The following is a 21,262-nucleotide window of genomic DNA, read 5'->3' as shown; positions in this document are numbered from 1 at the left end:
TTCCCTTTCAGTTCTAACACGTTTCTGATAAGTAAGGATTTGTAAACCCAAATGACAGATGGGACACATGGGTTGCTGTTTCTCTTGACCCGTTTGCTGTATAAAGAGGCAGATGAGAGTGATTTGAGCTGTTTGACAGCTAAGCGCAAAATCTACCTGAAATACTTTTGTCTGAAAAACACCCGTCAGTAGCGAGCGCGTCAGTCTCATATTCTGAAGTTCGTGAGTTCGATCCTCACACGGGGAAGCGGTCTCCTCTTTTCTGAAGAGATTCTGTCACCAAATTAGAACTTTCCCTTTCAGATTTAAAATGTTTCTGATAAGTAAGAATTTGCGAACCCAAATGACAGACAGGACACATGGGTTGTTGATTCTCTTGACACGTTTGCTCTAAAAGGGGCTAGTTGAGATTGATTTGAGCTATGAAACCAAATTAAATCTTGTGCCAAAGTTCATCACAACGAACGGACCAAAAGATGGCGTTCAGAATTTTCGACAGCTTAACGCAAATTCTACCTGAAATACTTTTGTCTGAAAAACACCTTTGTCTTTGAATGTTGGTGGCAGTACAGAAAAGTACATTCCCATACCGGGAGTTGAACCCGGGTCGCCTGGGTGAGAACCAGGAATCCTAACCGCTAGACCATATGGGAAAAGATGTGCTGTCTTATCAGTGACAATCTGAAAAAAAATAAGTTTTCTACTTGGCACAAGCAACTTCTGCAGTTCTATTTGCGCAGCTTGCCTCGTTAACACAGTTGTAAGCAAATCAGTCTCATAAGCTGAAAGATGAACGTTCGATTCTTAGACGGGGTACTGGTCCCTCGTTTTCTCAATCGATTCTGTCTCCATCTTGGCTACAGGGCCACAGATTTTTCCGATTCAGTACCAAAACATAACCAATTTAGTTCCTAAACTGTTTCCACGTACAAGGCACGGGGCAGCTTTCGAATGTGTGTACTAGTTCCAAAGGAGTGTCACTCCCGTAGCAGGAAGTAAACCAGTCGACCAGGGATACTAGGTCCTATCCACTTTTCCACGTGGGACAAGTTATACACTAAGCAGCAAGATAAATTAAAAAAAAAAAAAAAAAAAGAAGTTTTTGCTTTGATTAAATAGCTTTTACATCACAAAAGAAAAAAGTTGCCACATGAGCATGGTACTTAGCACGTCAGTTGGTAATCTGAAGTTCATGATGTTTTTTCCTCACACGGGGAACTATTCTCCTCCCTTTTCTTGGGATATTGTGTCACCCACTCAGAACTTTCTCACTGAAACGTTTCCGATTCAAAAGGAAACAGGAGCCTTAGTGACAGACAGAACACATGGATTGTTGCGTCCCTTGACGCTTTGGAGTAATAAGGTGTAGTTGAGAATGGTTTAAGCTATGAAACAAAATGAAATCTTGTGCTAAAGGTCAGTAAGAGCCACAAATACCCTGATGTTCAGCATTTTTGACTGCAAAGTACAAAATCTACCTGAAATATTATTGTCTGGAAAATACATTTCTGTCTTTGATGGTTGGCAGTAGTACAGTAAAAGGTGCGTTCCCATACCGGGAGTCGAACACGGGCCGCCTGGGTGAAAACCAGGAATCCTAACAGCTAGACCATATGGGAATGGATAGCTACACACTGAGGTATCTATTGAAAAAAATCAGCTCGGGGGCTTGCACAAGAAACGTCTGCAGATTGGCACGTGCATCTTGCCTCGTTAGCGCAGTAGGTAGCGCGTCAGTCTCATAATCTGAAGGTCGTGAGTTCGATACTCACACGGGGCAGCGGGCTCCTCTTTTCCGAAGAGATATTGTCAAAAACTTAGAACTTTCCCCTTCATTTCTAACACGTTTCTGATAAGTAAGGATTTGTGAACCCAAATGACACATGGGATGCTGGTTCTCTTGACCCGTTTGCTGTATAAAGAGGCAGATGAGAGTGATTTGAGCTATGACAAAAAATTAAATCTTGTGCCAAAGGTCGTCACAATGAATGTAACCAAAAGCTGGTGTTCAGAATGATTGACAGCTAAGCGCAAAATCTACCTGAAATACTTTTGTCTGAAAAACACCCGCGTCAGTCTCATAATCTGAAGGTCGTGAGTTCGATCCTCACACGGGGCAGCAGGCTCCTCTTTTCCGAAGAGATTTTGTCAAAAACTTAGAACTTTCCCTTTCAGTTCTAACACGTTTCTGATAAGTAAGGATTTGTGAACCCAAATGACAGATGGGACACATGGGTTGCTGTTTCTCTTGACCCGTTTGCTGTATAAAGAGGCAGATGAGAGTGATTTGAGCTGTTTGACAGCTAAGCGCAAAATCTACCTGAAATACTTTTGTCTGAAAAACACCCGTCAGTAGCGAGCGCGTCAGTCTCATATTCTGAAGTTCGTGAGTTCGATCCTCACACGGGGAAGCGGTCTCCTCTTTTCTGAAGAGATTCTGTCACCAAATTAGAACTTTCCCTTTCAGATTTAAAATGTTTCTGATAAGTAAGAATTTGCGAACCCAAATGACAGACAGGACACATGGGTTGTTGATTCTCTTGACACGTTTGCTCTAAAAGGGGCTAGTTGAGATTGATTTGAGCTATGAAACCAAATTAAATCTTGTGCCAAAGTTCATCACAACGAACGGACCAAAAGATGGCGTTCAGAATTTTCGACAGCTTAACGCAAATTCTACCTGAAATACTTTTGTCTGAAAAACACCTTTGTCTTTGAATGTTGGTGGCAGTACAGAAAAGTACATTCCCATACCAGGGGAAGAGTCTTGAGGAGATCATTTGCATATTCCCAGTGCCTTCTGGGATAAGTGAAGAGTCTCCGCGAGCTCAACGATCACTGGCTCATCTTTCATCGTTTTTAAGAAATCTCAAGATGGAAGAGGCCAGGAGCCATTTGGTGAGCTGCATTTCTTGCTACATGTTCACAGATTTACCAGTGGAAAAGCCAAACTTCACATGCCACAAATGCAAGCTTGTGACCCTGTTGGAGGAAAAGTTGCAAAATCTCGAAGAGAGGTTAGCTACGTTGAAGATCATTAAGGAAGGTGAAGAGTTCTTGGACAGAACAGAATTATCTCTTCATGATACAGAAAGAGAAGAAATTCGAAGTGCACCTGAAGAAACAGAGGAATGGAGACATGTGACCCAGAGAAGCAGGAGGATCAGGAGGCAGTCAGCACCCATACTGCTCAGAAACCAGTACCAGGCTCTCACGCAGGAAAATGATGAAGAAATACATCAGGATAAGACTTTGCCAACAAACAGCAACCTTGTACGCCTTCAGAGTCCTCCTGGATGGAGAAAGAAAAATGTTGTGAAGAAGAAACGGAGAGTGGTGGTCATGGGGGATTCCCTGTTGAGAGGAACAGAGGCCGCTATCTGCAGACCGGATATAACTTCAAGAGAAATGTGCTGTCTTCCAGGTGCAAAAATTAAAGATGTGTCTGACAGGATATCAGGACTCTTCAGACCTACAGATGACTACCCATTCCTGCTACTACATGTGGGGACAAATGACACCGCAAGAAACGACCTGGAAACCATCTGCAGAGAATTTGAAGACTTAGGCAAGAAAGTGAAAGAACTGGGAGCGCAGGTGGTCTTCTCTTCCATCCTCCCAGTGGATGGCCATGGAACAAGGAGGTGGAATAAGATTCTGCAGGTGAACAACTGGCTACGTCGATGGTGCCGTCAGCAACGATTTGGATTTCTGGATCACGGAGTGAACTACTTATACGATGGACTACTTGCTAGAGATGGGGTGCACCTTACGAAGACTGGAAAGCAGGTATTTGGAAGTCGCCTTGCTACACTTGTAAGGAGAGCTTTAAACTAGAACAACATGGGAAGGGAAGCAAAAGACCAGAAAAAGCCATACACCTGACAAATGCTATTGAGAACTCTGCTATTAGAAGTGGAAAGGAAGAACAAAGACGAAAGAGTCTAATTAATAAAAATATTGGAGAAAGAGAAACCAATCACAAACTAAAATGTTTCTATACTAATGCACAAAGCATGGGCAACAAACAAGGAGAATTGGAACTACTAACACAGGAAAAGAAATATGATGTCATTGGAATCACTGAAACTTGGTGGGACAATACACATGATTGGAATACAAGACTAGAAGGATACAACTTATTTGCAAGAAACAGACTTGATAAACGAGGAGGGGGTGTCGCATTGTATGTTAGAAATGCGTATATCTGCACAGAGATTGAAGCTTCAGAGACTGGGAGTTCTGTGGAAACTGTTTGGGTAAGAATACAAGGACAGAACAATGGAAAGGACACCATTGTAGGCATTTACTACAGGCCGCCTGTGCAAGCTGAAGATATGGATGAACTCTTTATGCATCAAATGGCCAAGTTCTCCAAAAAATATGACATAGTTGTCATGGGAGATTTCAACTATCCAGACATTTGTTGGGAATCTCTCTCAGGCAAAACTAACAGGTCAAGGAAATTCTTATCCTCTCTTGCTGACAACTTTATCTTCCAAAAGGTAAAGGAGAAAACAAGGGGAACTGCTACCTTGGATCTAATCCTTATAAACAGGGAGGAAATGGTTGAGGAGGTAAAAGTGGCTGGGACCCTAGGAGGTAGCGACCATGCTATTTTAGAATTTTGGATAACTAGAGGCGGAAGACCTGTGAAGACTCAGACGTCAAGGTTAGATTTCAGAAAGGCAGATTTTAAGGGATTCAGAAAGAGAATTGGAGGGATCCAATGGCTGGATATCCTTAAAGACAAAAATGTCCAGGAAGGATGGGAAATCTTGAAAAATGAAATTCTCAAAGCACAGTTGTTAACAATTCCGAAAAGAGGGAAGAATAGGAAGCATTTAAGGAAACCAGGATGGTTGAACACAGAACTTAAGCACATGCTAAAAAGGAAGAAAAAAATGTTTATAAAATGGAAAGAGGGAGGCATATCTAAAGAAGAATATAATGCTGTCTGCAGAACCTGCAGGGCACAAATCAGATTATCTAAAGCTGAAAATGAATTGAGGCTTGCAAGAGATGTCAAAAGCAATAATAAAGGATTTTGGGGATATGTCAAAAGTAAAAGAAAAGTCAAAGATGCTATAGGATTTTTACAGGATGAAAATGATGAAATGGTAAGACAGGATGTTGAGAAGGCTGAACTTTTAAATTCCTATTTTGCATCTGTTTTCTCTCAGAAAGGAAATGTAACATCAACTGTTATTCACTGTCCTATTAAGGGAATAGAAGAATCCAGGATATCTATAAACAGAAAGATAGTGAGGAAACACTTAGCTAACCTAAATGAATTCAAGTCTCCAGGTCCAGATGAATTACACCCCAGAGTACTGAAGGAGATAGCAGAAGAAATTTTTGAACCCCTCTCCATAATCTTTGAAAATTCTTGGAGAACAGGAGAAGTGCCAGAAGACTGGAGAAGAGCAAATGTTGTTCCTATCTTCAAAAAGGGGAAGAAGGTGGACCCAGGCAACTATAGGCCGGTGAGTCTGACTTCTATACCAGGAAAGATCTTTGAACAAATTATTAAACAACATGTATGTCAATACCTGGATAAGAATGAAGTGATTAAACAGAGTCAGCATGGGTTTGTAACTAATAAGTCATGTCAGACTAATTTAATTTCCTTCTATGACGGTATTACTGATTGGGTGGATCAAGGAAATGCTGTAGATATAGTATATCTTGACTTCAGCAAAGCATTTGACAAAGTCTCTCATACAATCCTTATTGAAAAAATGACTAAGTATGGAATGGACAAGGCAACTGTTAGGTGGATTCATAACTGGCTTAGTGATCGGACCCAAAGAGTGGTCGTAAATGGCTGCACATCCAGTTGGAAGAATGTCTCAAGTGGGGTACCACAGGGCTCTGTCCTGGGCCCTGTATTGTTCAACATCTTTATCAACGATTTAGATGAAGGAATTGAGGGTAAACTGATTAAATTTGCTGATGACACAAAGCTAGGAGGGATAGCTAATACTAGAGAAGAGAGAGAGAGGATTCATAAAGATTTAAATAAACTGGAGAAGTGGGCAGCAACTAACAGAATGGTTTTTAACAGGGAGAAATGCAAAGTACTACATCTGGGCAATAAAAATGAAAAAAGCATATATAGAATGGGAGGAATAGGGCTAAGTGACAGCACATGTGAAAAAGACTTGGGTATACTAATAGATCACAGACTGAATATGAGTCAACAGTGTGATGCAGCAGCAAAAAAGGCAAATGCAATTCTAGGATGTATTAACAGAAGCATACAGTCTAGATCACGTGAAGTAATTATTTCCCTCTACTCCTCTTTGGTCAGACCTCATCTGGAATATTGTGTCCAATTTTGGGCACCACATTTTAAAAAAGACATCAACAAACTGGAGCAAGTTCAGAAAAGAGCGACCAGAATGGTGACCGGTCTGCAAACCCTGTCTTATGAGGAAAGGTTGCAGGATTTGGGAATGTTTAGTTTGCAAAAGAGAAGACTGAGAGGAGACTTAATAGCTGTCTACAAATATCTAAAGGGCTGTCACATTGTAGAAGGATCAACTTTATTCTCATTTGCACAAGGAAAGACTAGAAGCAATGGGATGAAGCTGAATGGGAGGAGACACAGATTAGATATTAGAAAAAACTTTTTGACAGTTAGAGTGATCAATGAGTGGAACAGGCTGCCACGAGAAGTGGTGAGTTCTCCTTCAATGGAAGTCTTCAAACAGAGGCTGGACAGACATCTAACTGGGATGATTTAGCGAATCCTGCTTTGAGCAGGGGGTTGGACCAGATGGCCCAGGAGGTCCCTTCCAACTCTACCATTCTATGATTCTATGATTCTATGATTCTATGATTCTACCGGGAGTTGAACCCGGGCCACCTGGGTGAGAACCAGGAATCCTAACCGCTAGACCATATGGGAAAAGTTGTGCTGTCTTATCAGTGACAATCTGAAAAAAAATAAGTTTTCTACTTGGCACAAGCAACTTCTGCAGTTCTATTTGCGCAGCTTGCCTCGTTAACACAGTTGTAAGCAAATCAGTCTCATAAGCTGAAAGATGAACGTTCGATTCTTAGACGGGGTACTGGTCCCTCGTTTTCTCAATCGATTCTGTCTCCATCTTGGCTACAGGGCCACAGATTTTTCCGATTCAGTACCAAAACATAACCAATTTAGTTCCTAAACTGTTTCCACGTACAAGGCATGGGGCAGCTTTTGAATGTGTGTACTAGTTCCAAAGGAGTGTCACTCCCATAGCAGGAAGTAAACCAGTCGGCCAGGGATACTAGGTCCTATCCACTTTTCCACGTGGGACAAGTTATACACTAAGCAGCAAGATAAATTAAAAAAAAAAAAAAAAGAAGTTTTTGCTTTGATTAAATAGCTTTTACATCACAAAAGAAAAAAGTTGCCACATGAGCATGGTACTTAGCACGTCAGTTGGTAATCTGAAGTTCATGAGGTTTTTTCCTCACACGTGGAACTATTCTCCCCCCTTTTCTTGGGATATTGTGTCACCCACTCAGAACTTTCTCACTGAAACGTTTCCGATTCGAAAGGAAACAGGAGCCTTAGTGACAGAAAGAACACATGGATTGTTGCGTCCCTTGACGCTTTGGAGTAATAAGGTGTAGTTGAGAATGGTTTAAGCTATGAAACAAAATGAAATCTTGTGCTAAATGTCAGTAAGAGCCACAAATACCCTGATGTTCAGCATTTTTGACTGCAAAGTACAAAATCTACCTGAAATATTATTGTCTGGAAAATACATTTCTGTCTTTGATTGTTGGCAGTAGTACAGTAAAAGGTGCGTTCCCATACCGGGAGTCGAACGCGGGCCGCCTGGGTGAAAACCAGGAATCCTAACCGCTAGACCATATGGGAATGGATAGCTACACACTGAGGTATCTATTGAAAAAAATCAGCTCGGGGGCTTGCACAAGAAACGTCTGCAGATTGGCACGTGCATCTTGCCTCGTTAGCGCAGTAGGTAGCGCGTCAGTCTCATAATCTGAAGGTCGTGAGTTCGATCCTCACACGGGGCAGCAGGCTCCTCTTTTCCGAAGAGATTTTGTCAAAATCTTAGAACTTTCCCTTTCAGTTCTAACACGTTTCTGATAAGTAAGGATTTGTGAACCCAAATGACAGATGGGACACATGGGTTGCTGTTTCTCTTGACCCGTTTGCTGTATAAAGAGGCAGATGAGAGTGATTTGAGCTGTTTGACAGCTAAGCGCAAAATCTACCTGAAATACTTTTGTCTGAAAAACACCCGTCAGTAGCGAGCGCGTCAGTCTCATATTCTGAAGTTCGTGAGTTCGATCCTCACACGGGGAAGCGGTCTCCTCTTTTCTGAAGAGATTCTGTCACCAAATTAGAACTTTCCCTTTCAGATTTAAAATGTTTCTGATAAGTAAGAATTTGCGAACCCAAATGACAGACAGGACACATGGGTTGTTGATTCTCTTGACACGTTTGCTCTAAAAGGGGCTAGTTGAGATTGATTTGAGCTATGAAACCAAATTAAATCTTGTGCCAAAGTTCATCACAACGAACGGACCAAAAGATGGCGTTCAGAATTTTCGACAGCTTAACGCAAATTCTACCTGAAATACTTTTGTCTGAAAAACACCTTTGTCTTTGAATGTTGGTGGCAGTACAGAAAAGTACATTCCCATACCGGGAGTTGAACCCGGGTCGCCTGGGTGAGAACCAGGAATCCTAACCGCTAGACCATATGGGAAAAGATGTGCTGTCTTATCAGTGACAATCTGAAAAAAAATAAGTTTTCTACTTGGCACAAGCAACTTCTGCAGTTCTATTTGCGCAGCTTGCCTCGTTAACACAGTTGTAAGCAAATCAGTCTCATAAGCTGAAAGATGAACGTTCGATTCTTAGACGGGGTACTGGTCCCTCGTTTTCTCAATCGATTCTGTCTCCATCTTGGCTACAGGGCCACAGATTTTTCCGATTCAGTACCAAAACATAACCAATTTAGTTCCTAAACTGTTTCCACGTACAAGGCACGGGGGAGCTTTCGAATGTGTGTACTAGTTCCAAAGGAGTGTCACTCCCGTAGCAGGAAGTAAACCAGTCGACCAGGGATACTAGGTCCTATCCACTTTTCCACGTGGGACAAGTTATACACTAAGCAGCAAGATAAATTAAAAAAAAAAAAAAAAAAGAAGTTTTTGCTTTGATTAAATAGCTTTTACATCACAAAAGAAAAAAGTTGCCACATGAGCATGGTACTTAGCACGTCAGTTGGTAATCTGAAGTTCATGATGTTTTTTCCTCACACGGGGAACTATTCTCCTCCCTTTTCTTGGGATATTGTGTCACCCACTCAGAACTTTCTCACTGAAACGTTTCCGATTCGAAAGGAAACAGGAGCCTTAGTGACAGACAGAACACATGGATTGTTGCGTCCCTTGACGCTTTGGAGTAATAAGGTGTAGTTGAGAATGGTTTAAGCTATGAAACAAAATGAAATCTTGTGCTAAAGGTCAGTAAGAGCCACAAATACCCTGATGTTCAGCATTTTTGACTGCAAAGTACAAAATCTACCTGAAATATTATTGTCTGGAAAATACATTTCTGTCTTTGATTGTTGGCAGTAGTACAGTAAAAGGTGCGTTCCCATACCGGGAGTCGAACACGGGCCGCCTGGGTGAAAACCAGGAATCCTAACAGCTAGACCATATGGGAATGGATAGCTACACACTGAGGTATCTATTGAAAAAAATCAGCTCGGGGGCTTGCACAAGAAACGTCTGCAGATTGGCACGTGCATCTTGCCTCGTTAGCGCAGTAGGTAGCGCGTCAGTCTCATAATCTGAAGGTCGTGAGTTCGATACTCACACGGGGCAGCGGGCTCCTCTTTTCCGAAGAGATATTGTCAAAAACTTAGAACTTTCCCCTTCATTTCTAACACGTTTCTGATAAGTAAGGATTTGTGAACCCAAATGACACATGGGATGCTGGTTCTCTTGACCCGTTTGCTGTATAAAGAGGCAGATGAGAGTGATTTGAGCTATGACAAAAAATTAAATCTTGTGCCAAAGGTCGTCACAATGAATGTAACCAAAAGCTGGTGTTCAGAATGATTGACAGCTTAGCGCAAAATCTACCTGAAATACTTTTGTCTGAAAAACACCCGCGTCAGTCTCATAATCTGAAGGTCGTGAGTTCGATCCTCACACGGGGCAGCAGGCTCCTCTTTTCCGAAGAGATTTTGTCAAAAACTTAGAACTTTCCCTTTCAGTTCTAACACGTTTCTGATAAGTAAGGATTTGTGAACCCAAATGACAGATGGGACACATGGGTTGCTGTTTCTCTTGACCCGTTTGCTGTATAAAGAGGCAGATGAGAGTGATTTGAGCTGTTTGACAGCTAAGCGCAAAATCTACCTGAAATACTTTTGTCTGAAAAACACCCGTCAGTAGCGAGCGCGTCAGTCTCATATTCTGAAGTTCGTGAGTTCGATCCTCACACGGGGAAGCGGTCTCCTCTTTTCTGAAGAGATTCTGTCACCAAATTAGAACTTTCCCTTTCAGATTTAAAATGTTTCTGATAAGTAAGAATTTGCGAACCCAAATGACAGACAGGACACATGGGTTGTTGATTCTCTTGACACGTTTGCTGTAAAAGGGGCTAGTTGAGATTGATTTGAGCTATGAAACCAAATTAAATCTTGTGCCAAAGTTCATCACAACGAACGGACCAAAAGATGGCGTTCAGAATTTTCGACAGCTTAACGCAAATTCTACCTGAAATACTTTTGTCTGAAAAACACCTTTGTCTTTGAATGTTGGTGGCAGTACAGAAAAGTACATTCCCATACCGGGAGTTGAACCCGGGCCACCTGGGTGAGAACCAGGAATCCTAACCGCTAGACCATATGGGAAAAGTTGTGCTGTCTTATCAGTGACAATCTGAAAAAAAATAAGTTTTCTACTTGGCACAAGCAACTTCTGCAGTTCTATTTGCGCAGCTTGCCTCGTTAACACAGTTGTAAGCAAATCAGTCTCATAAGCTGAAAGATGAACGTTCGATTCTTAGACGGGGTACTGGTCCCTCGTTTTCTCAATCGATTCTGTCTCCATCTTGGCTACAGGGCCACAGATTTTTCCGATTCAGTACCAAAACATAACCAATTTAGTTCCTAAACTGTTTCCACGTACAAGGCACGGGGCAGCTTTCGAATGTGTGTACTAGTTCCAAAGGAGTGTCACTCCCGTAGCAGGAAGTAAACCAGTCGACCAGGGATACTAGGTCCTATCCACTTTTCCACGTGGGACAAGTTATACACTAAGCAGCAAGATAAATTAAAAAAAAAAAAAAAAAAGAAGTTTTTGCTTTGATTAAATAGCTTTTACATCACAAAAGAAAAAAGTTGCCACATGAGCATGGTACTTAGCACGTCAGTTGGTAATCTGAAGTTCATGATGTTTTTTCCTCACACGGGGAACTATTCTCCTCCCTTTTCTTGGGATATTGTGTCACCCACTCAGAACTTTCTCACTGAAACGTTTCCGATTCGAAAGGAAACAGGAGCCTTAGTGACAGACAGAACACATGGATTGTTGCGTCCCTTGACGCTTTGGAGTAATAAGGTGTAGTTGAGAATGGTTTAAGCTATGAAACAAAATGAAATCTTGTGCTAAAGGTCAGTAAGAGCCACAAATACCCTGATGTTCAGCATTTTTGACTGCAAAGTACAAAATCTACCTGAAATATTATTGTCTGGAAAATACATTTCTGTCTTTGATTGTTGGCAGTAGTACAGTAAAAGGTGCGTTCCCATACCGGGAGTCGAACACGGGCCGCCTGGGTGAAAACCAGGAATCCTAACAGCTAGACCATATGGGAATGGATAGCTACACACTGAGGTATCTATTGAAAAAAATCAGCTCGGGGGCTTGCACAAGAAACGTCTGCAGATTGGCACGTGCATCTTGCCTCGTTAGCGCAGTAGGTAGCGCGTCAGTCTCATAATCTGAAGGTCGTGAGTTCGATACTCACACGGGGCAGCGGGCTCCTCTTTTCCGAAGAGATATTGTCAAAAACTTAGAACTTTCCCCTTCATTTCTAACACGTTTCTGATAAGTAAGGATTTGTGAACCCAAATGACACATGGGATGCTGGTTCTCTTGACCCGTTTGCTGTATAAAGAGGCAGATGAGAGTGATTTGAGCTATGACAAAAAATTAAATCTTGTGCCAAAGGTCGTCACAATGAATGTAACCAAAAGCTGGTGTTCAGAATGATTGACAGCTAAGCGCAAAATCTACCTGAAATACTTTTGTCTGAAAAACACCCGCGTCAGTCTCATAATCTGAAGGTCGTGAGTTCGATCCTCACACGGGGCAGCAGGCTCCTCTTTTCCGAAGAGATTTTGTCAAAAACTTAGAACTTTCCCTTTCAGTTCTAACACGTTTCTGATAAGTAAGGATTTGTGAACCCAAATGACAGATGGGACACATGGGTTGCTGTTTCTCTTGACCCGTTTGCTGTATAAAGAGGCAGATGAGAGTGATTTGAGCTGTTTGACAGCTAAGCGCAAAATCTACCTGAAATACTTTTGTCTGAAAAACACCCGTCAGTAGCGAGCGCGTCAGTCTCATATTCTGAAGTTCGTGAGTTCGATCCTCACACGGGGAAGCGGTCTCCTCTTTTCTGAAGAGATTCTGTCACCAAATTAGAACTTTCCCTTTCAGATTTAAAATGTTTCTGATAAGTAAGAATTTGCGAACCCAAATGACAGACAGGACACATGGGTTGTTGATTCTCTTGACACGTTTGCTGTAAAAGGGGCTAGTTGAGATTGATTTGAGCTATGAAACCAAATTAAATCTTGTGCCAAAGTTCATCACAACGAACGGACCAAAAGATGGCGTTCAGAATTTTCGACAGCTTAACGCAAATTCTACCTGAAATACTTTTGTCTGAAAAACACCTTTGTCTTTGAATGTTGGTGGCAGTACAGAAAAGTACATTCCCATACCGGGAGTTGAACCCGGGCCACCTGGGTGAGAACCAGGAATCCTAACCGCTAGACCATATGGGAAAAGTTGTGCTGTCTTATCAGTGACAATCTGAAAAAAAATAAGTTTTCTACTTGGCACAAGCAACTTCTGCAGTTCTATTTGCGCAGCTTGCCTCGTTAACACAGTTGTAAGCAAATCAGTCTCATAAGCTGAAAGATGAACGTTCGATTCTTAGACGGGGTACTGGTCCCTCGTTTTCTCAATCGATTCTGTCTCCATCTTGGCTACAGGGCCACAGATTTTTCCGATTCAGTACCAAAACATAACCAATTTAGTTCCTAAACTGTTTCCACGTACAAGGCATGGGGCAGCTTTTGAATGTGTGTACTAGTTCCAAAGGAGTGTCACTCCCATAGCAGGAAGTAAACCAGTCGGCCAGGGATACTAGGTCCTATCCACTTTTCCACGTGGGACAAGTTATACACTAAGCAGCAAGATAAATTAAAAAAAAAAAAAAAAAAAAAAGAAGTTTTTGCTTTGATTAAATAGCTTTTACATCACAAAAGAAAAAAGTTGCCACATGAGCATGGTACTTAGCACGTCAGTTGGTAATCTGAAGTTCATGAGGTTTTTTCCTCACACGTGGAACTATTCTCCCCCCTTTTCTTGGGATATTGTGTCACCCACTCAGAACTTTCTCAATGAAACGTTTCCGATTCGAAAGGAAACAGGAGCCTTAGTGACAGAAAGAACACATGGATTGTTGCGTCCCTTGACGCTTTGGAGTAATAAGGTGTAGTTGAGAATGGTTTAAGCTATGAAACAAAATGAAATCTTGTGCTAAAGGTCAGTAAGAGCCACAAATACCCTGATGTTCAGCATTTTTGACTGCAAAGTAATAAATCTACCTGAAATATTATTGTCTGGAAAATACATTTCTGTCTTTGATTGTTGGCAGTAGTACAGTAAAAGGTGCGTTCCCATACCGGGAGTTGAACACGGCCCGCCTGGGTGAGAACCAGGAATCCTAACCGCTAGACCATATGGGAAAAGATGTGCTGTCTTATCAGTGACAATCTGAAAAAAAATAAGTTTTCTACTTGGCACAAGCAACTTCTGCAGTTCTATTTGCGCAGCTTGCCTCGTTAACACAGTTGTAAGCAAATCAGTCTCATAAGCTGACAGATGAACGTTCGATTGTTAGACGGGGTACTGGTCCCTCGTTTTCTCAATCGATTCTGTCTCCATCTTGGCTACAGGGCCACAGATTTTTCCGATTCAGTACCAAAACATAACCAATTTAGTTCCTAAACTGTTTCCACGTACAAGGCATGGGGCAGCTTTTGAATGTGTGTACTAGTTCCAAAGGAGTGTCACTCCCATAGCAGGAAGTAAACCAGTCGACCAGGGATACTAGGTCCTATCCACTTTTCCACGTGGGACAAGTTCTACACTAAGCAGCAAGATAAATTAAAAAAAAAAAAAAAAGAAGTTTTTGCTTTGATTAAATAGCTTTTACATCACAAAAGAAAAAAGTTGCCACATGAGCATGGTACTTAGCACGTCAGTTGGTAATCTGAAGTTCATGATGTTTTTTCCTCACACGGGGAACTATTCTCCTCCCTTTTCTTGGGATATTGTGTCACCCACTCAGAACTTTCTCACTGAAACGTTTCCGATTCGAAAGGAAACAGGAGCCTTAGTGACAGACAGAACACATGGATTGTTGCGTCCCTTGACGCTTTGGAGTAATAAGGTGTAGTTGAGAATGGTTTAAGCTATGAAACAAAATGAAATCTTGTGCTAAAGGTCAGTAAGAGCCACAAATACCCTGATGTTCAGCATTTTTGACTGCAAAGTACAAAATCTACCTGAAATATTATTGTCTGGAAAATACATTTCTGTCTTTGATTGTTGGCAGTAGTACAGTAAAAGGTGCGTTCCCATACCGGGAGTCGAACACGGGCCGCCTGGGTGAAAACCAGGAATCCTAACCGCTAGACCATATGGGAATGGATAGCTACACACTGAGGTATCTATTGAAAAAAATCAGCTTGGGGGCTTGCACAAGAAACGTCTGCAGATTGGCACGTGCATCTTGCCTCGTTAGCGCAGTAGGTAGCGCGTCAGTCTCATAATCTGAAGGTCGTGAGTTCGATACTCACACGGGGCAGCGGGCTCCTCTTTTCCGAAGAGATATTGTCAAAAACTTAGAACTTTCCCCTTCATTTCTAACACGTTTCTGATAAGTAAGGATTTGTGAACCCAAATGACACATGGGATGCTGGTTCTCTTGACCCGTTTGCTGTATAAAGAGGCAGATGAGAGTGATTTGAGCTATGACAAAAAATTAAATCTTGTGCCAAAGGTCGTCACAATGAATGTAACCAAAAGCTGGTGTTCAGAATGATTGACAGCTAAGCGCAAAATCTACCTGAAATACTTTTGTCTGAAAAACACCCGCGTCAGTCTCATAATCTGAAGGTCGTGAGTTCGATCCTCACACGGGGCAGCAGGCTCCTCTTTTCCGAAGAGATTTTGTCAAAAACTTAGAACTTTCCCTTTCAGTTCTAACACGTTTCTGATAAGTAAGGATTTGTGAACCCAAATGACAGATGGGACACATGGGTTGCTGTTTCTCTTGACCCGTTTGCTGTATAAAGAGGCAGATGAGAGTGATTTGAGCTGTTTGACAGCTAAGCGCAAAATCTACCTGAAATACTTTTGTCTGAAAAACACCCGTCAGTAGCGAGCGCGTCAGTCTCATATTCTGAAGTTCGTGAGTTCGATCCTCACACGGGGAAGCGGTCTCCTCTTTTCTGAAGAGATTCTGTCACCAAATTAGAACTTTCCCTTTCAGATTTAAAATGTTTCTGATAAGTAAGAATTTGCGAACCCAAATGACAGACAGGACACATGGGTTGTTGATTCTCTTGACACGTTTGCTGTAAAAGGGGCTAGTTGAGATTGATTTGAGCTATGAAACCAAATTAAATCTTGTGCCAAAGTTCATCACAACGAACGGACCAAAAGATGGCGTTCAGAATTTTCGACAGCTTAACGCAAATTCTACCTGAAATACTTTTGTCTGAAAAACACCTTTGTCTTTGAATGTTGGTGGCAGTACAGAAAAGTACATTCCCATACCGGGAGTTGAACCCGGGCCACCTGGGTGAGAACCAGGAATCCTAACCGCTAGACCATATGGGAAAAGTTGTGCTGTCTTATCAGTGACAATCTGAAAAAAAATAAGTTTTCTACTTGGCACAAGCAACTTCTGCAGTTCTATTTGCGCAGCTTGCCTCGTTAACACAGTTGTAAGCAAATCAGTCTCATAAGCTGAAAGATGAACGTTCGATTCTTAGACGGGGTACTGGTCCCTCGTTTTCTCAATCGATTCTGTCTCCATCTTGGCTACAGGGCCACAGATTTTTCCGATTCAGTACCAAAACATAACCAATTTAGTTCCTAAACTGTTTCCACGTACAAGGCACGGGGCAGCTTTTGAATGTGTGTACTAGTTCCAAAGGAGTGTCACTCCCATAGCAGGAAGTAAACCAGTCGACCAGGGATACTAGGTCCTATCCACTTTTCCACGTGGGACAAGTTATACACTAAGCAGCAAGATAAATTAAAAAAAAAAAAAAAAAAAAGAAGGCTTTGATTAAATAGCTTTTACATCACAAAAGAAAAAAGTTGCCACATGAGCATGGTACTTAGCACGTCAGTTGGTAATCTGAAGTTCATGAGGTTTTTTCCTCACATGTGGAACTATTCTCCCCCCTTTTCTTGGGATATTGTGTCACCCACTCAGAACTTTCTCACTGAAACGTTTCCGATTCGAAAGGAAACAGGAGCCTTAGTGACAGAAAGAACACATGGATTGTTGCGTCCCTTGACGCTTTGGAGTAATAAGGTGTAGTTGAGAATGGTTTAAGCTATGAAACAAAATGAAATCTTGTGCTAAATGTCAGTAAGAGCCACAAATACCCTGATGTTCAGCATTTTTGACTGCAAAGTACAAAATCTACCTGAAATATTATTGTCTGGAAAATACATTTCTGTCTTTGATTGTTGGCAGTAGTACAGTAAAAGGTGCGTTCCCATACAGGGAGTCGAACGCGGGCCGCCTGGGTGAAAACCAGGAATCCTAACCGCTAGACCATATGGGAATGGATAGCTACACACTGAGGTATCTATTGAAAAAAATCAGCTCGGGGGCTTGCACAAGAAACGTCTGCAGATTGGCACGTGCATCTTGCATCGTTAGCGCAGTAGGTAGCGCGTCAGTCTCATAATCTGAAGGTCGTGAGTTCGATCCTCACACGGGGCAGCAGGCTCCTCTTTTCCGAAGAGATTTTGTCAAAATCTTAGAACTTTCCCTTTCAGTTCTAACACGTTTCTGATAAGTAAGGATTTGTGAACCCAAATGACACATGGGACACATGGGTTGCTGTTTCTCTTGACCCGTTTGCTGTATAAAGAGGCAGATGAGAGTGATTTGAGCTGTTTGACAGCTAAGCGCAAAATCTACCTGAAATACTTTTGTCTGAAAAACACCCGTCAGTAGCGAGCGCGTCAGTCTCATATTCTGAAGTTCGTGAGTTCGATCCTCACACGGGGAAGCGGTCTCCTCTTTTCTGAAGAGATTCTGTCACCAAATTAGAACTTTCCCTTTCAGATTTAAAATGTTTCTGATAAGTAAGAATTTGCGAACCCAAATGACAGACAGGACACATGGGTTGTTGATTCTCTTGACACGTTTGCTCTAAAAGGGGCTAGTTGAGATTGATTTGAGCTATGAAACCAAATTAAATCTTGTGCCAAAGTTCATCACAACGAACGGACCAAAAGATGGCGTTCAGAATTTTCGACAGCTTAACGCAAATTCTACCTGAAATACTTTTGTCTGAAAAACACCTTTGTCTTTGAATGTTGGTGGCAGTACAGAAAAGTACATTCCCATACCGGGAGTTGAACCCGGGTCGCCTGGGTGAGAACCAGGAATCCTAACCGCTAGACGATATGAGAAAAGATGTGCTGTCTTATCAGTGACAATCTGAAAAAAAATAAGTTTTCTACTTGGCACAAGCAACTTCTGCAGTTCTATTTGTGCAGCTTGCCTCGTTAACACAGTTGTAAGCAAATCAGTCTCATAAGCTGAAAGATGAACGTTCGATTGTTAGACGGGGTACTGGTCCCTCGTTTTCTCAATCGATTCTGTCTCCATCTTGGCTACAGGGCCACAGATTTTTCCGATTCAGTACCAAAACATAACCAATTTAGTTCCTAAACTGTTTCCACGTACAAGGCATGGGGCAGCTTTTGAATGTGTGTACTAGTTCCAAAGGAGTGTCACTCCCATAGCAGGAAGTAAACCAGTCGACCAGGGATACTAGGTCCTATCCACTTTTCCACGTGGGACAAGTTATACACTAAGCAGCAAGATAAATTAAAAAAAAAAAAAAAAAAAGAAGTTTTTGCTTTGATTAAATAGCTTTTACATCACAAAAGAAAAAAGTTGCCACATGAGCATGGTACTTAGCACGTCAGTTGGTAATCTGAAGTTCATGAGGTTTTTTCCTCACACGTGGAACTATTCTCCCCCCTTTTCTTGGGATATTGTGTCACCCACTCAGAACTTTCTCACTGAAACGTTTCCGATTCGAAAGGAAACAGGAGCCTTAGTGACAGAAAGAACACATGGATTGTTGCGTCCCTTGACGCTTTGGAGTAATAAGGTGTAGTTGAGAATGGTTTAAGCTATGAAACAAAATGAAATCTTGTGCTAAATGTCAGTAAGAGCCACAAATACCCTGATGTTCAGCATTTTTGACTGCAAAGTACAAAATCTACCTGAAATATTATTGTCTGGAAAATACATTTCTGTCTTTGATTGTTGGCAGTAGTACAGTAAAAGGTGCGTTCCCATACCGGGAGTCGAACGCGGGCCGCCTGGGTGAAAACCAGGAATCCTAACCGCTAGACCATATGGGAATGGATAGCTACACACTGAGGTATCTATTGAAAAAAATCAGCTCGGGGGCTTGCACAAGAAACGTCTGCAGATTGGCACGTGCATCTTGCCTCGTTAGCGCAGTAGGTAGCGCGTCAGTCTCATAATCTGAAGGTCGTGAGTTCGATCCTCACACAGGGCAGCAGGCTCCTCTTTTCCGAAGAGATTTTGTCAAAATCTTAGAACTTTCCCTTTCAGTTCTAACACGTTTCTGATAAGTAAGGATTTGTGAACCCAAATGACAGATGGGACACATGGGTTGCTGTTTCTCTTGACCCGTTTGCTGTATAAAGAGGCAGATGAGAGTGATTTGAGCTGTTTGACAGCTAAGCGCAAAATCTACCTGAAATACTTTTGTCTGAAAAACACCCGTCAGTAGCGAGCGCGTCAGTCTCATATTCTGAAGTTCGTGAGTTCGATCCTCACACGGGGAAGCGGTCTCCTCTTTTCTGAAGAGATTCTGTCACCAAATTAGAACTTTCCCTTTCAGATTTAAAATGTTTCTGATAAGTAAGAATTTGCGAACCCAAATGACAGACAGGACACATGGGTTGTTGATTCTCTTGACACGTTTGCTCTAAAAGGGGCTAGTTGAGATTGATTTGAGCTATGAAACCAAATTAAATCTTGTGCCAAAGTTCATCACAACGAACGGACCAAAAGATGGCGTTCAGAATTTTCGACAGCTTAACGCAAATTCTACCTGAAATACTTTTGTCTGAAAAACACCTTTGTCTTTGAATGTTGGTGGCAGTACAGAAAAGTACATTCCCATACCGGGAGTTGAACCCGGGTCGCCTGGGTGAGAACCAGGAATCCTAACCGCTAGACCATATGGGAAAAGATGTGCTGTCTTATCAGTGACAATCTGAAAAAAAATAAGTTTTCTACTTGGCACAAGCAACTTCTGCAGTTCTATTTGCGCAGCTTGCCTCGTTAACACAGTTGTAAGCAAATCAGTCTCATAAGCTGAAAGATGAACGTTCGATTGTTAGACGGGGTACTGGTCCCTCGTTTTCTCAATCGATTCTGTCTCCATCTTGGCTACAGGGCCACAGATTTTTCCGATTCAGTACCAAAACATAACCAATTTAGTTCCTAAACTGTTTCCACGTACAAGGCACGGGGCAGCTTTCGAATGTGTGTACTAGTTCCAAAGGAGTGTCACTCCCATAGCAGGAAGTAAACCAGTCGACCAGGGATACTAGGTCCTATCCACTTTTCCACGTGGGACAAGTTATACACTAAGCAGCAAGATAAATTAAAAAAAAAAAAAAAAAAAGAAGTTTTTGCTTTGATTAAATAGCTTTTACATCACAAAAGAAAAAAGTTGCCACATGAGCATGGTACTTAGCACGTCAGTTGGTAATCTGAAGTTCATGAGGTTTTTTCCTCACACGTGGAACTATTCTCCCCCCTTTTCTTGGGATATTGTGTCACCCACTCAGAACTTTCTCAATGAAACGTTTCCGATTCGAAAGGAAACAGGAGCCTTAGTGACAGAAAGAACACATGGATTGTTGCGTCCCTTGACGCTTTGGAGTAATAAGGTGTAGTTGAGAATGGTTTAAGCTATGAAACAAAATGAAATCTTGTGCTAAAGGTCAGTAAGAGCCACAAATACCCTGATGTTAAGCATTTTTGACTGCAAAGTACAAAATCTACCTGAAATATTATTGTCTGGAAAATACATTTCTGTCTTTGATTGTTGGCAGTAGTACAGTAAAAGGTGCGTTCCCATACCGGGAGTTGAACCCGGCCCGCCTGGGTGAGAACCAGGAATCCTAACCGCTAGACCATATGGGAAAAGATGTGCTGTCTTATCAGTGACAATCTGAAAAAAAATAAGTTTTCTACTTGGCACAAGCAACTTATGCAGTTCTATTTGCGCAGCTTGCCTCGTTAACACAGTTGTAAGCAAATCAGTCTCATAAGCTGAAAGATGAACGTTCGATTGTTAGACGGGGTACTGGTCCCTCGTTTTCTCAATCGATTCTGTCTCCATCTTGGCTACAGGGCCACAGATTTTTCCGATTCAGTACCAAAACATAACCAATTTAGTTCCTAAACTGTTTCCACGTACAAGGCATGGGGCAGCTTTTGAATGTGTGTACTAGTTCCAAAGGAGTGTCACTCCCATAGCAGGAAGTAAACCAGTCGACCAGGGATACTAGGTCCTATCCACTTTTCCACGTGGGACAAGTTATACACTAAGCAGCAAGATAAATTAAAAAAAAAAAAAAAAAGAAGTTTTTGCTTTGATTA

The 21,262-nt window shown here is 41.8% G+C and overlaps 17 non-coding genes across 17 annotated transcripts; 7 read left to right on the top strand and 10 right to left on the bottom strand.

Annotated features, from left to right (window-relative positions):
• Window positions 1-581: 581 nt before the first annotated feature.
• TRNAE-CUC (transfer RNA glutamic acid (anticodon CUC)) lies at window positions 582-653 on the bottom strand. The gene has a single exon. It is a non-coding gene; the product is annotated as a tRNA-Glu (tRNA).
• Window positions 654-1,707: 1,054 nt separating this feature from the next.
• On the top strand, window positions 1,708-1,780 carry TRNAM-CAU (transfer RNA methionine (anticodon CAU)). The gene has a single exon. It is a non-coding gene; the product is annotated as a tRNA-Met (tRNA).
• Window positions 1,781-7,804: 6,024 nt separating this feature from the next.
• TRNAE-UUC (transfer RNA glutamic acid (anticodon UUC)) lies at window positions 7,805-7,876 on the bottom strand. Its single transcript has one exon. It is a non-coding gene; the product is annotated as a tRNA-Glu (tRNA).
• An 88-nt stretch (window positions 7,877-7,964) lies between these two features.
• On the top strand, window positions 7,965-8,037 carry TRNAM-CAU (transfer RNA methionine (anticodon CAU)). The gene has a single exon. It is a non-coding gene; the product is annotated as a tRNA-Met (tRNA).
• A 626-nt stretch (window positions 8,038-8,663) lies between these two features.
• TRNAE-CUC (transfer RNA glutamic acid (anticodon CUC)) lies at window positions 8,664-8,735 on the bottom strand. The gene has a single exon. It is a non-coding gene; the product is annotated as a tRNA-Glu (tRNA).
• A 1,053-nt stretch (window positions 8,736-9,788) lies between these two features.
• TRNAM-CAU (transfer RNA methionine (anticodon CAU)) lies at window positions 9,789-9,861 on the top strand. The gene has a single exon. It is a non-coding gene; the product is annotated as a tRNA-Met (tRNA).
• Window positions 9,862-10,826: 965 nt separating this feature from the next.
• On the bottom strand, window positions 10,827-10,898 carry TRNAE-CUC (transfer RNA glutamic acid (anticodon CUC)). The gene has a single exon. It is a non-coding gene; the product is annotated as a tRNA-Glu (tRNA).
• Window positions 10,899-11,951: 1,053 nt separating this feature from the next.
• TRNAM-CAU (transfer RNA methionine (anticodon CAU)) lies at window positions 11,952-12,024 on the top strand. The gene has a single exon. It is a non-coding gene; the product is annotated as a tRNA-Met (tRNA).
• Window positions 12,025-12,989: 965 nt separating this feature from the next.
• On the bottom strand, window positions 12,990-13,061 carry TRNAE-CUC (transfer RNA glutamic acid (anticodon CUC)). Its single transcript has one exon. It is a non-coding gene; the product is annotated as a tRNA-Glu (tRNA).
• Window positions 13,062-14,921: 1,860 nt separating this feature from the next.
• TRNAE-UUC (transfer RNA glutamic acid (anticodon UUC)) lies at window positions 14,922-14,993 on the bottom strand. Its single transcript has one exon. It is a non-coding gene; the product is annotated as a tRNA-Glu (tRNA).
• An 88-nt stretch (window positions 14,994-15,081) lies between these two features.
• On the top strand, window positions 15,082-15,154 carry TRNAM-CAU (transfer RNA methionine (anticodon CAU)). The gene has a single exon. It is a non-coding gene; the product is annotated as a tRNA-Met (tRNA).
• Window positions 15,155-16,119: 965 nt separating this feature from the next.
• TRNAE-CUC (transfer RNA glutamic acid (anticodon CUC)) lies at window positions 16,120-16,191 on the bottom strand. The gene has a single exon. It is a non-coding gene; the product is annotated as a tRNA-Glu (tRNA).
• Window positions 16,192-17,241: 1,050 nt separating this feature from the next.
• Window positions 17,242-17,314, top strand: TRNAM-CAU (transfer RNA methionine (anticodon CAU)). The gene has a single exon. It is a non-coding gene; the product is annotated as a tRNA-Met (tRNA).
• A 1,592-nt stretch (window positions 17,315-18,906) lies between these two features.
• On the bottom strand, window positions 18,907-18,978 carry TRNAE-UUC (transfer RNA glutamic acid (anticodon UUC)). Its single transcript has one exon. It is a non-coding gene; the product is annotated as a tRNA-Glu (tRNA).
• An 88-nt stretch (window positions 18,979-19,066) lies between these two features.
• TRNAM-CAU (transfer RNA methionine (anticodon CAU)) lies at window positions 19,067-19,139 on the top strand. The gene has a single exon. It is a non-coding gene; the product is annotated as a tRNA-Met (tRNA).
• A 626-nt stretch (window positions 19,140-19,765) lies between these two features.
• TRNAE-CUC (transfer RNA glutamic acid (anticodon CUC)) lies at window positions 19,766-19,837 on the bottom strand. Its single transcript has one exon. It is a non-coding gene; the product is annotated as a tRNA-Glu (tRNA).
• An 894-nt stretch (window positions 19,838-20,731) lies between these two features.
• Window positions 20,732-20,803, bottom strand: TRNAE-CUC (transfer RNA glutamic acid (anticodon CUC)). Its single transcript has one exon. It is a non-coding gene; the product is annotated as a tRNA-Glu (tRNA).
• Between the last annotated feature and the right edge of the window lie 459 nt (window positions 20,804-21,262).

Source organism: Dendrobates tinctorius, unplaced genomic scaffold, assembly GCF_039654945.1.
Source record: "Dendrobates tinctorius isolate UK_male_01 unplaced genomic scaffold, ASM3965494v1 ptg000272l, whole genome shotgun sequence".
In the NCBI taxonomy this organism is placed as follows: Eukaryota; Metazoa; Chordata; class Amphibia; order Anura; family Dendrobatidae; genus Dendrobates; species Dendrobates tinctorius.
Note: the sequence above shows the minus strand (reverse complement) of the source record. Positions and strands in the feature narration are given on the sequence as shown.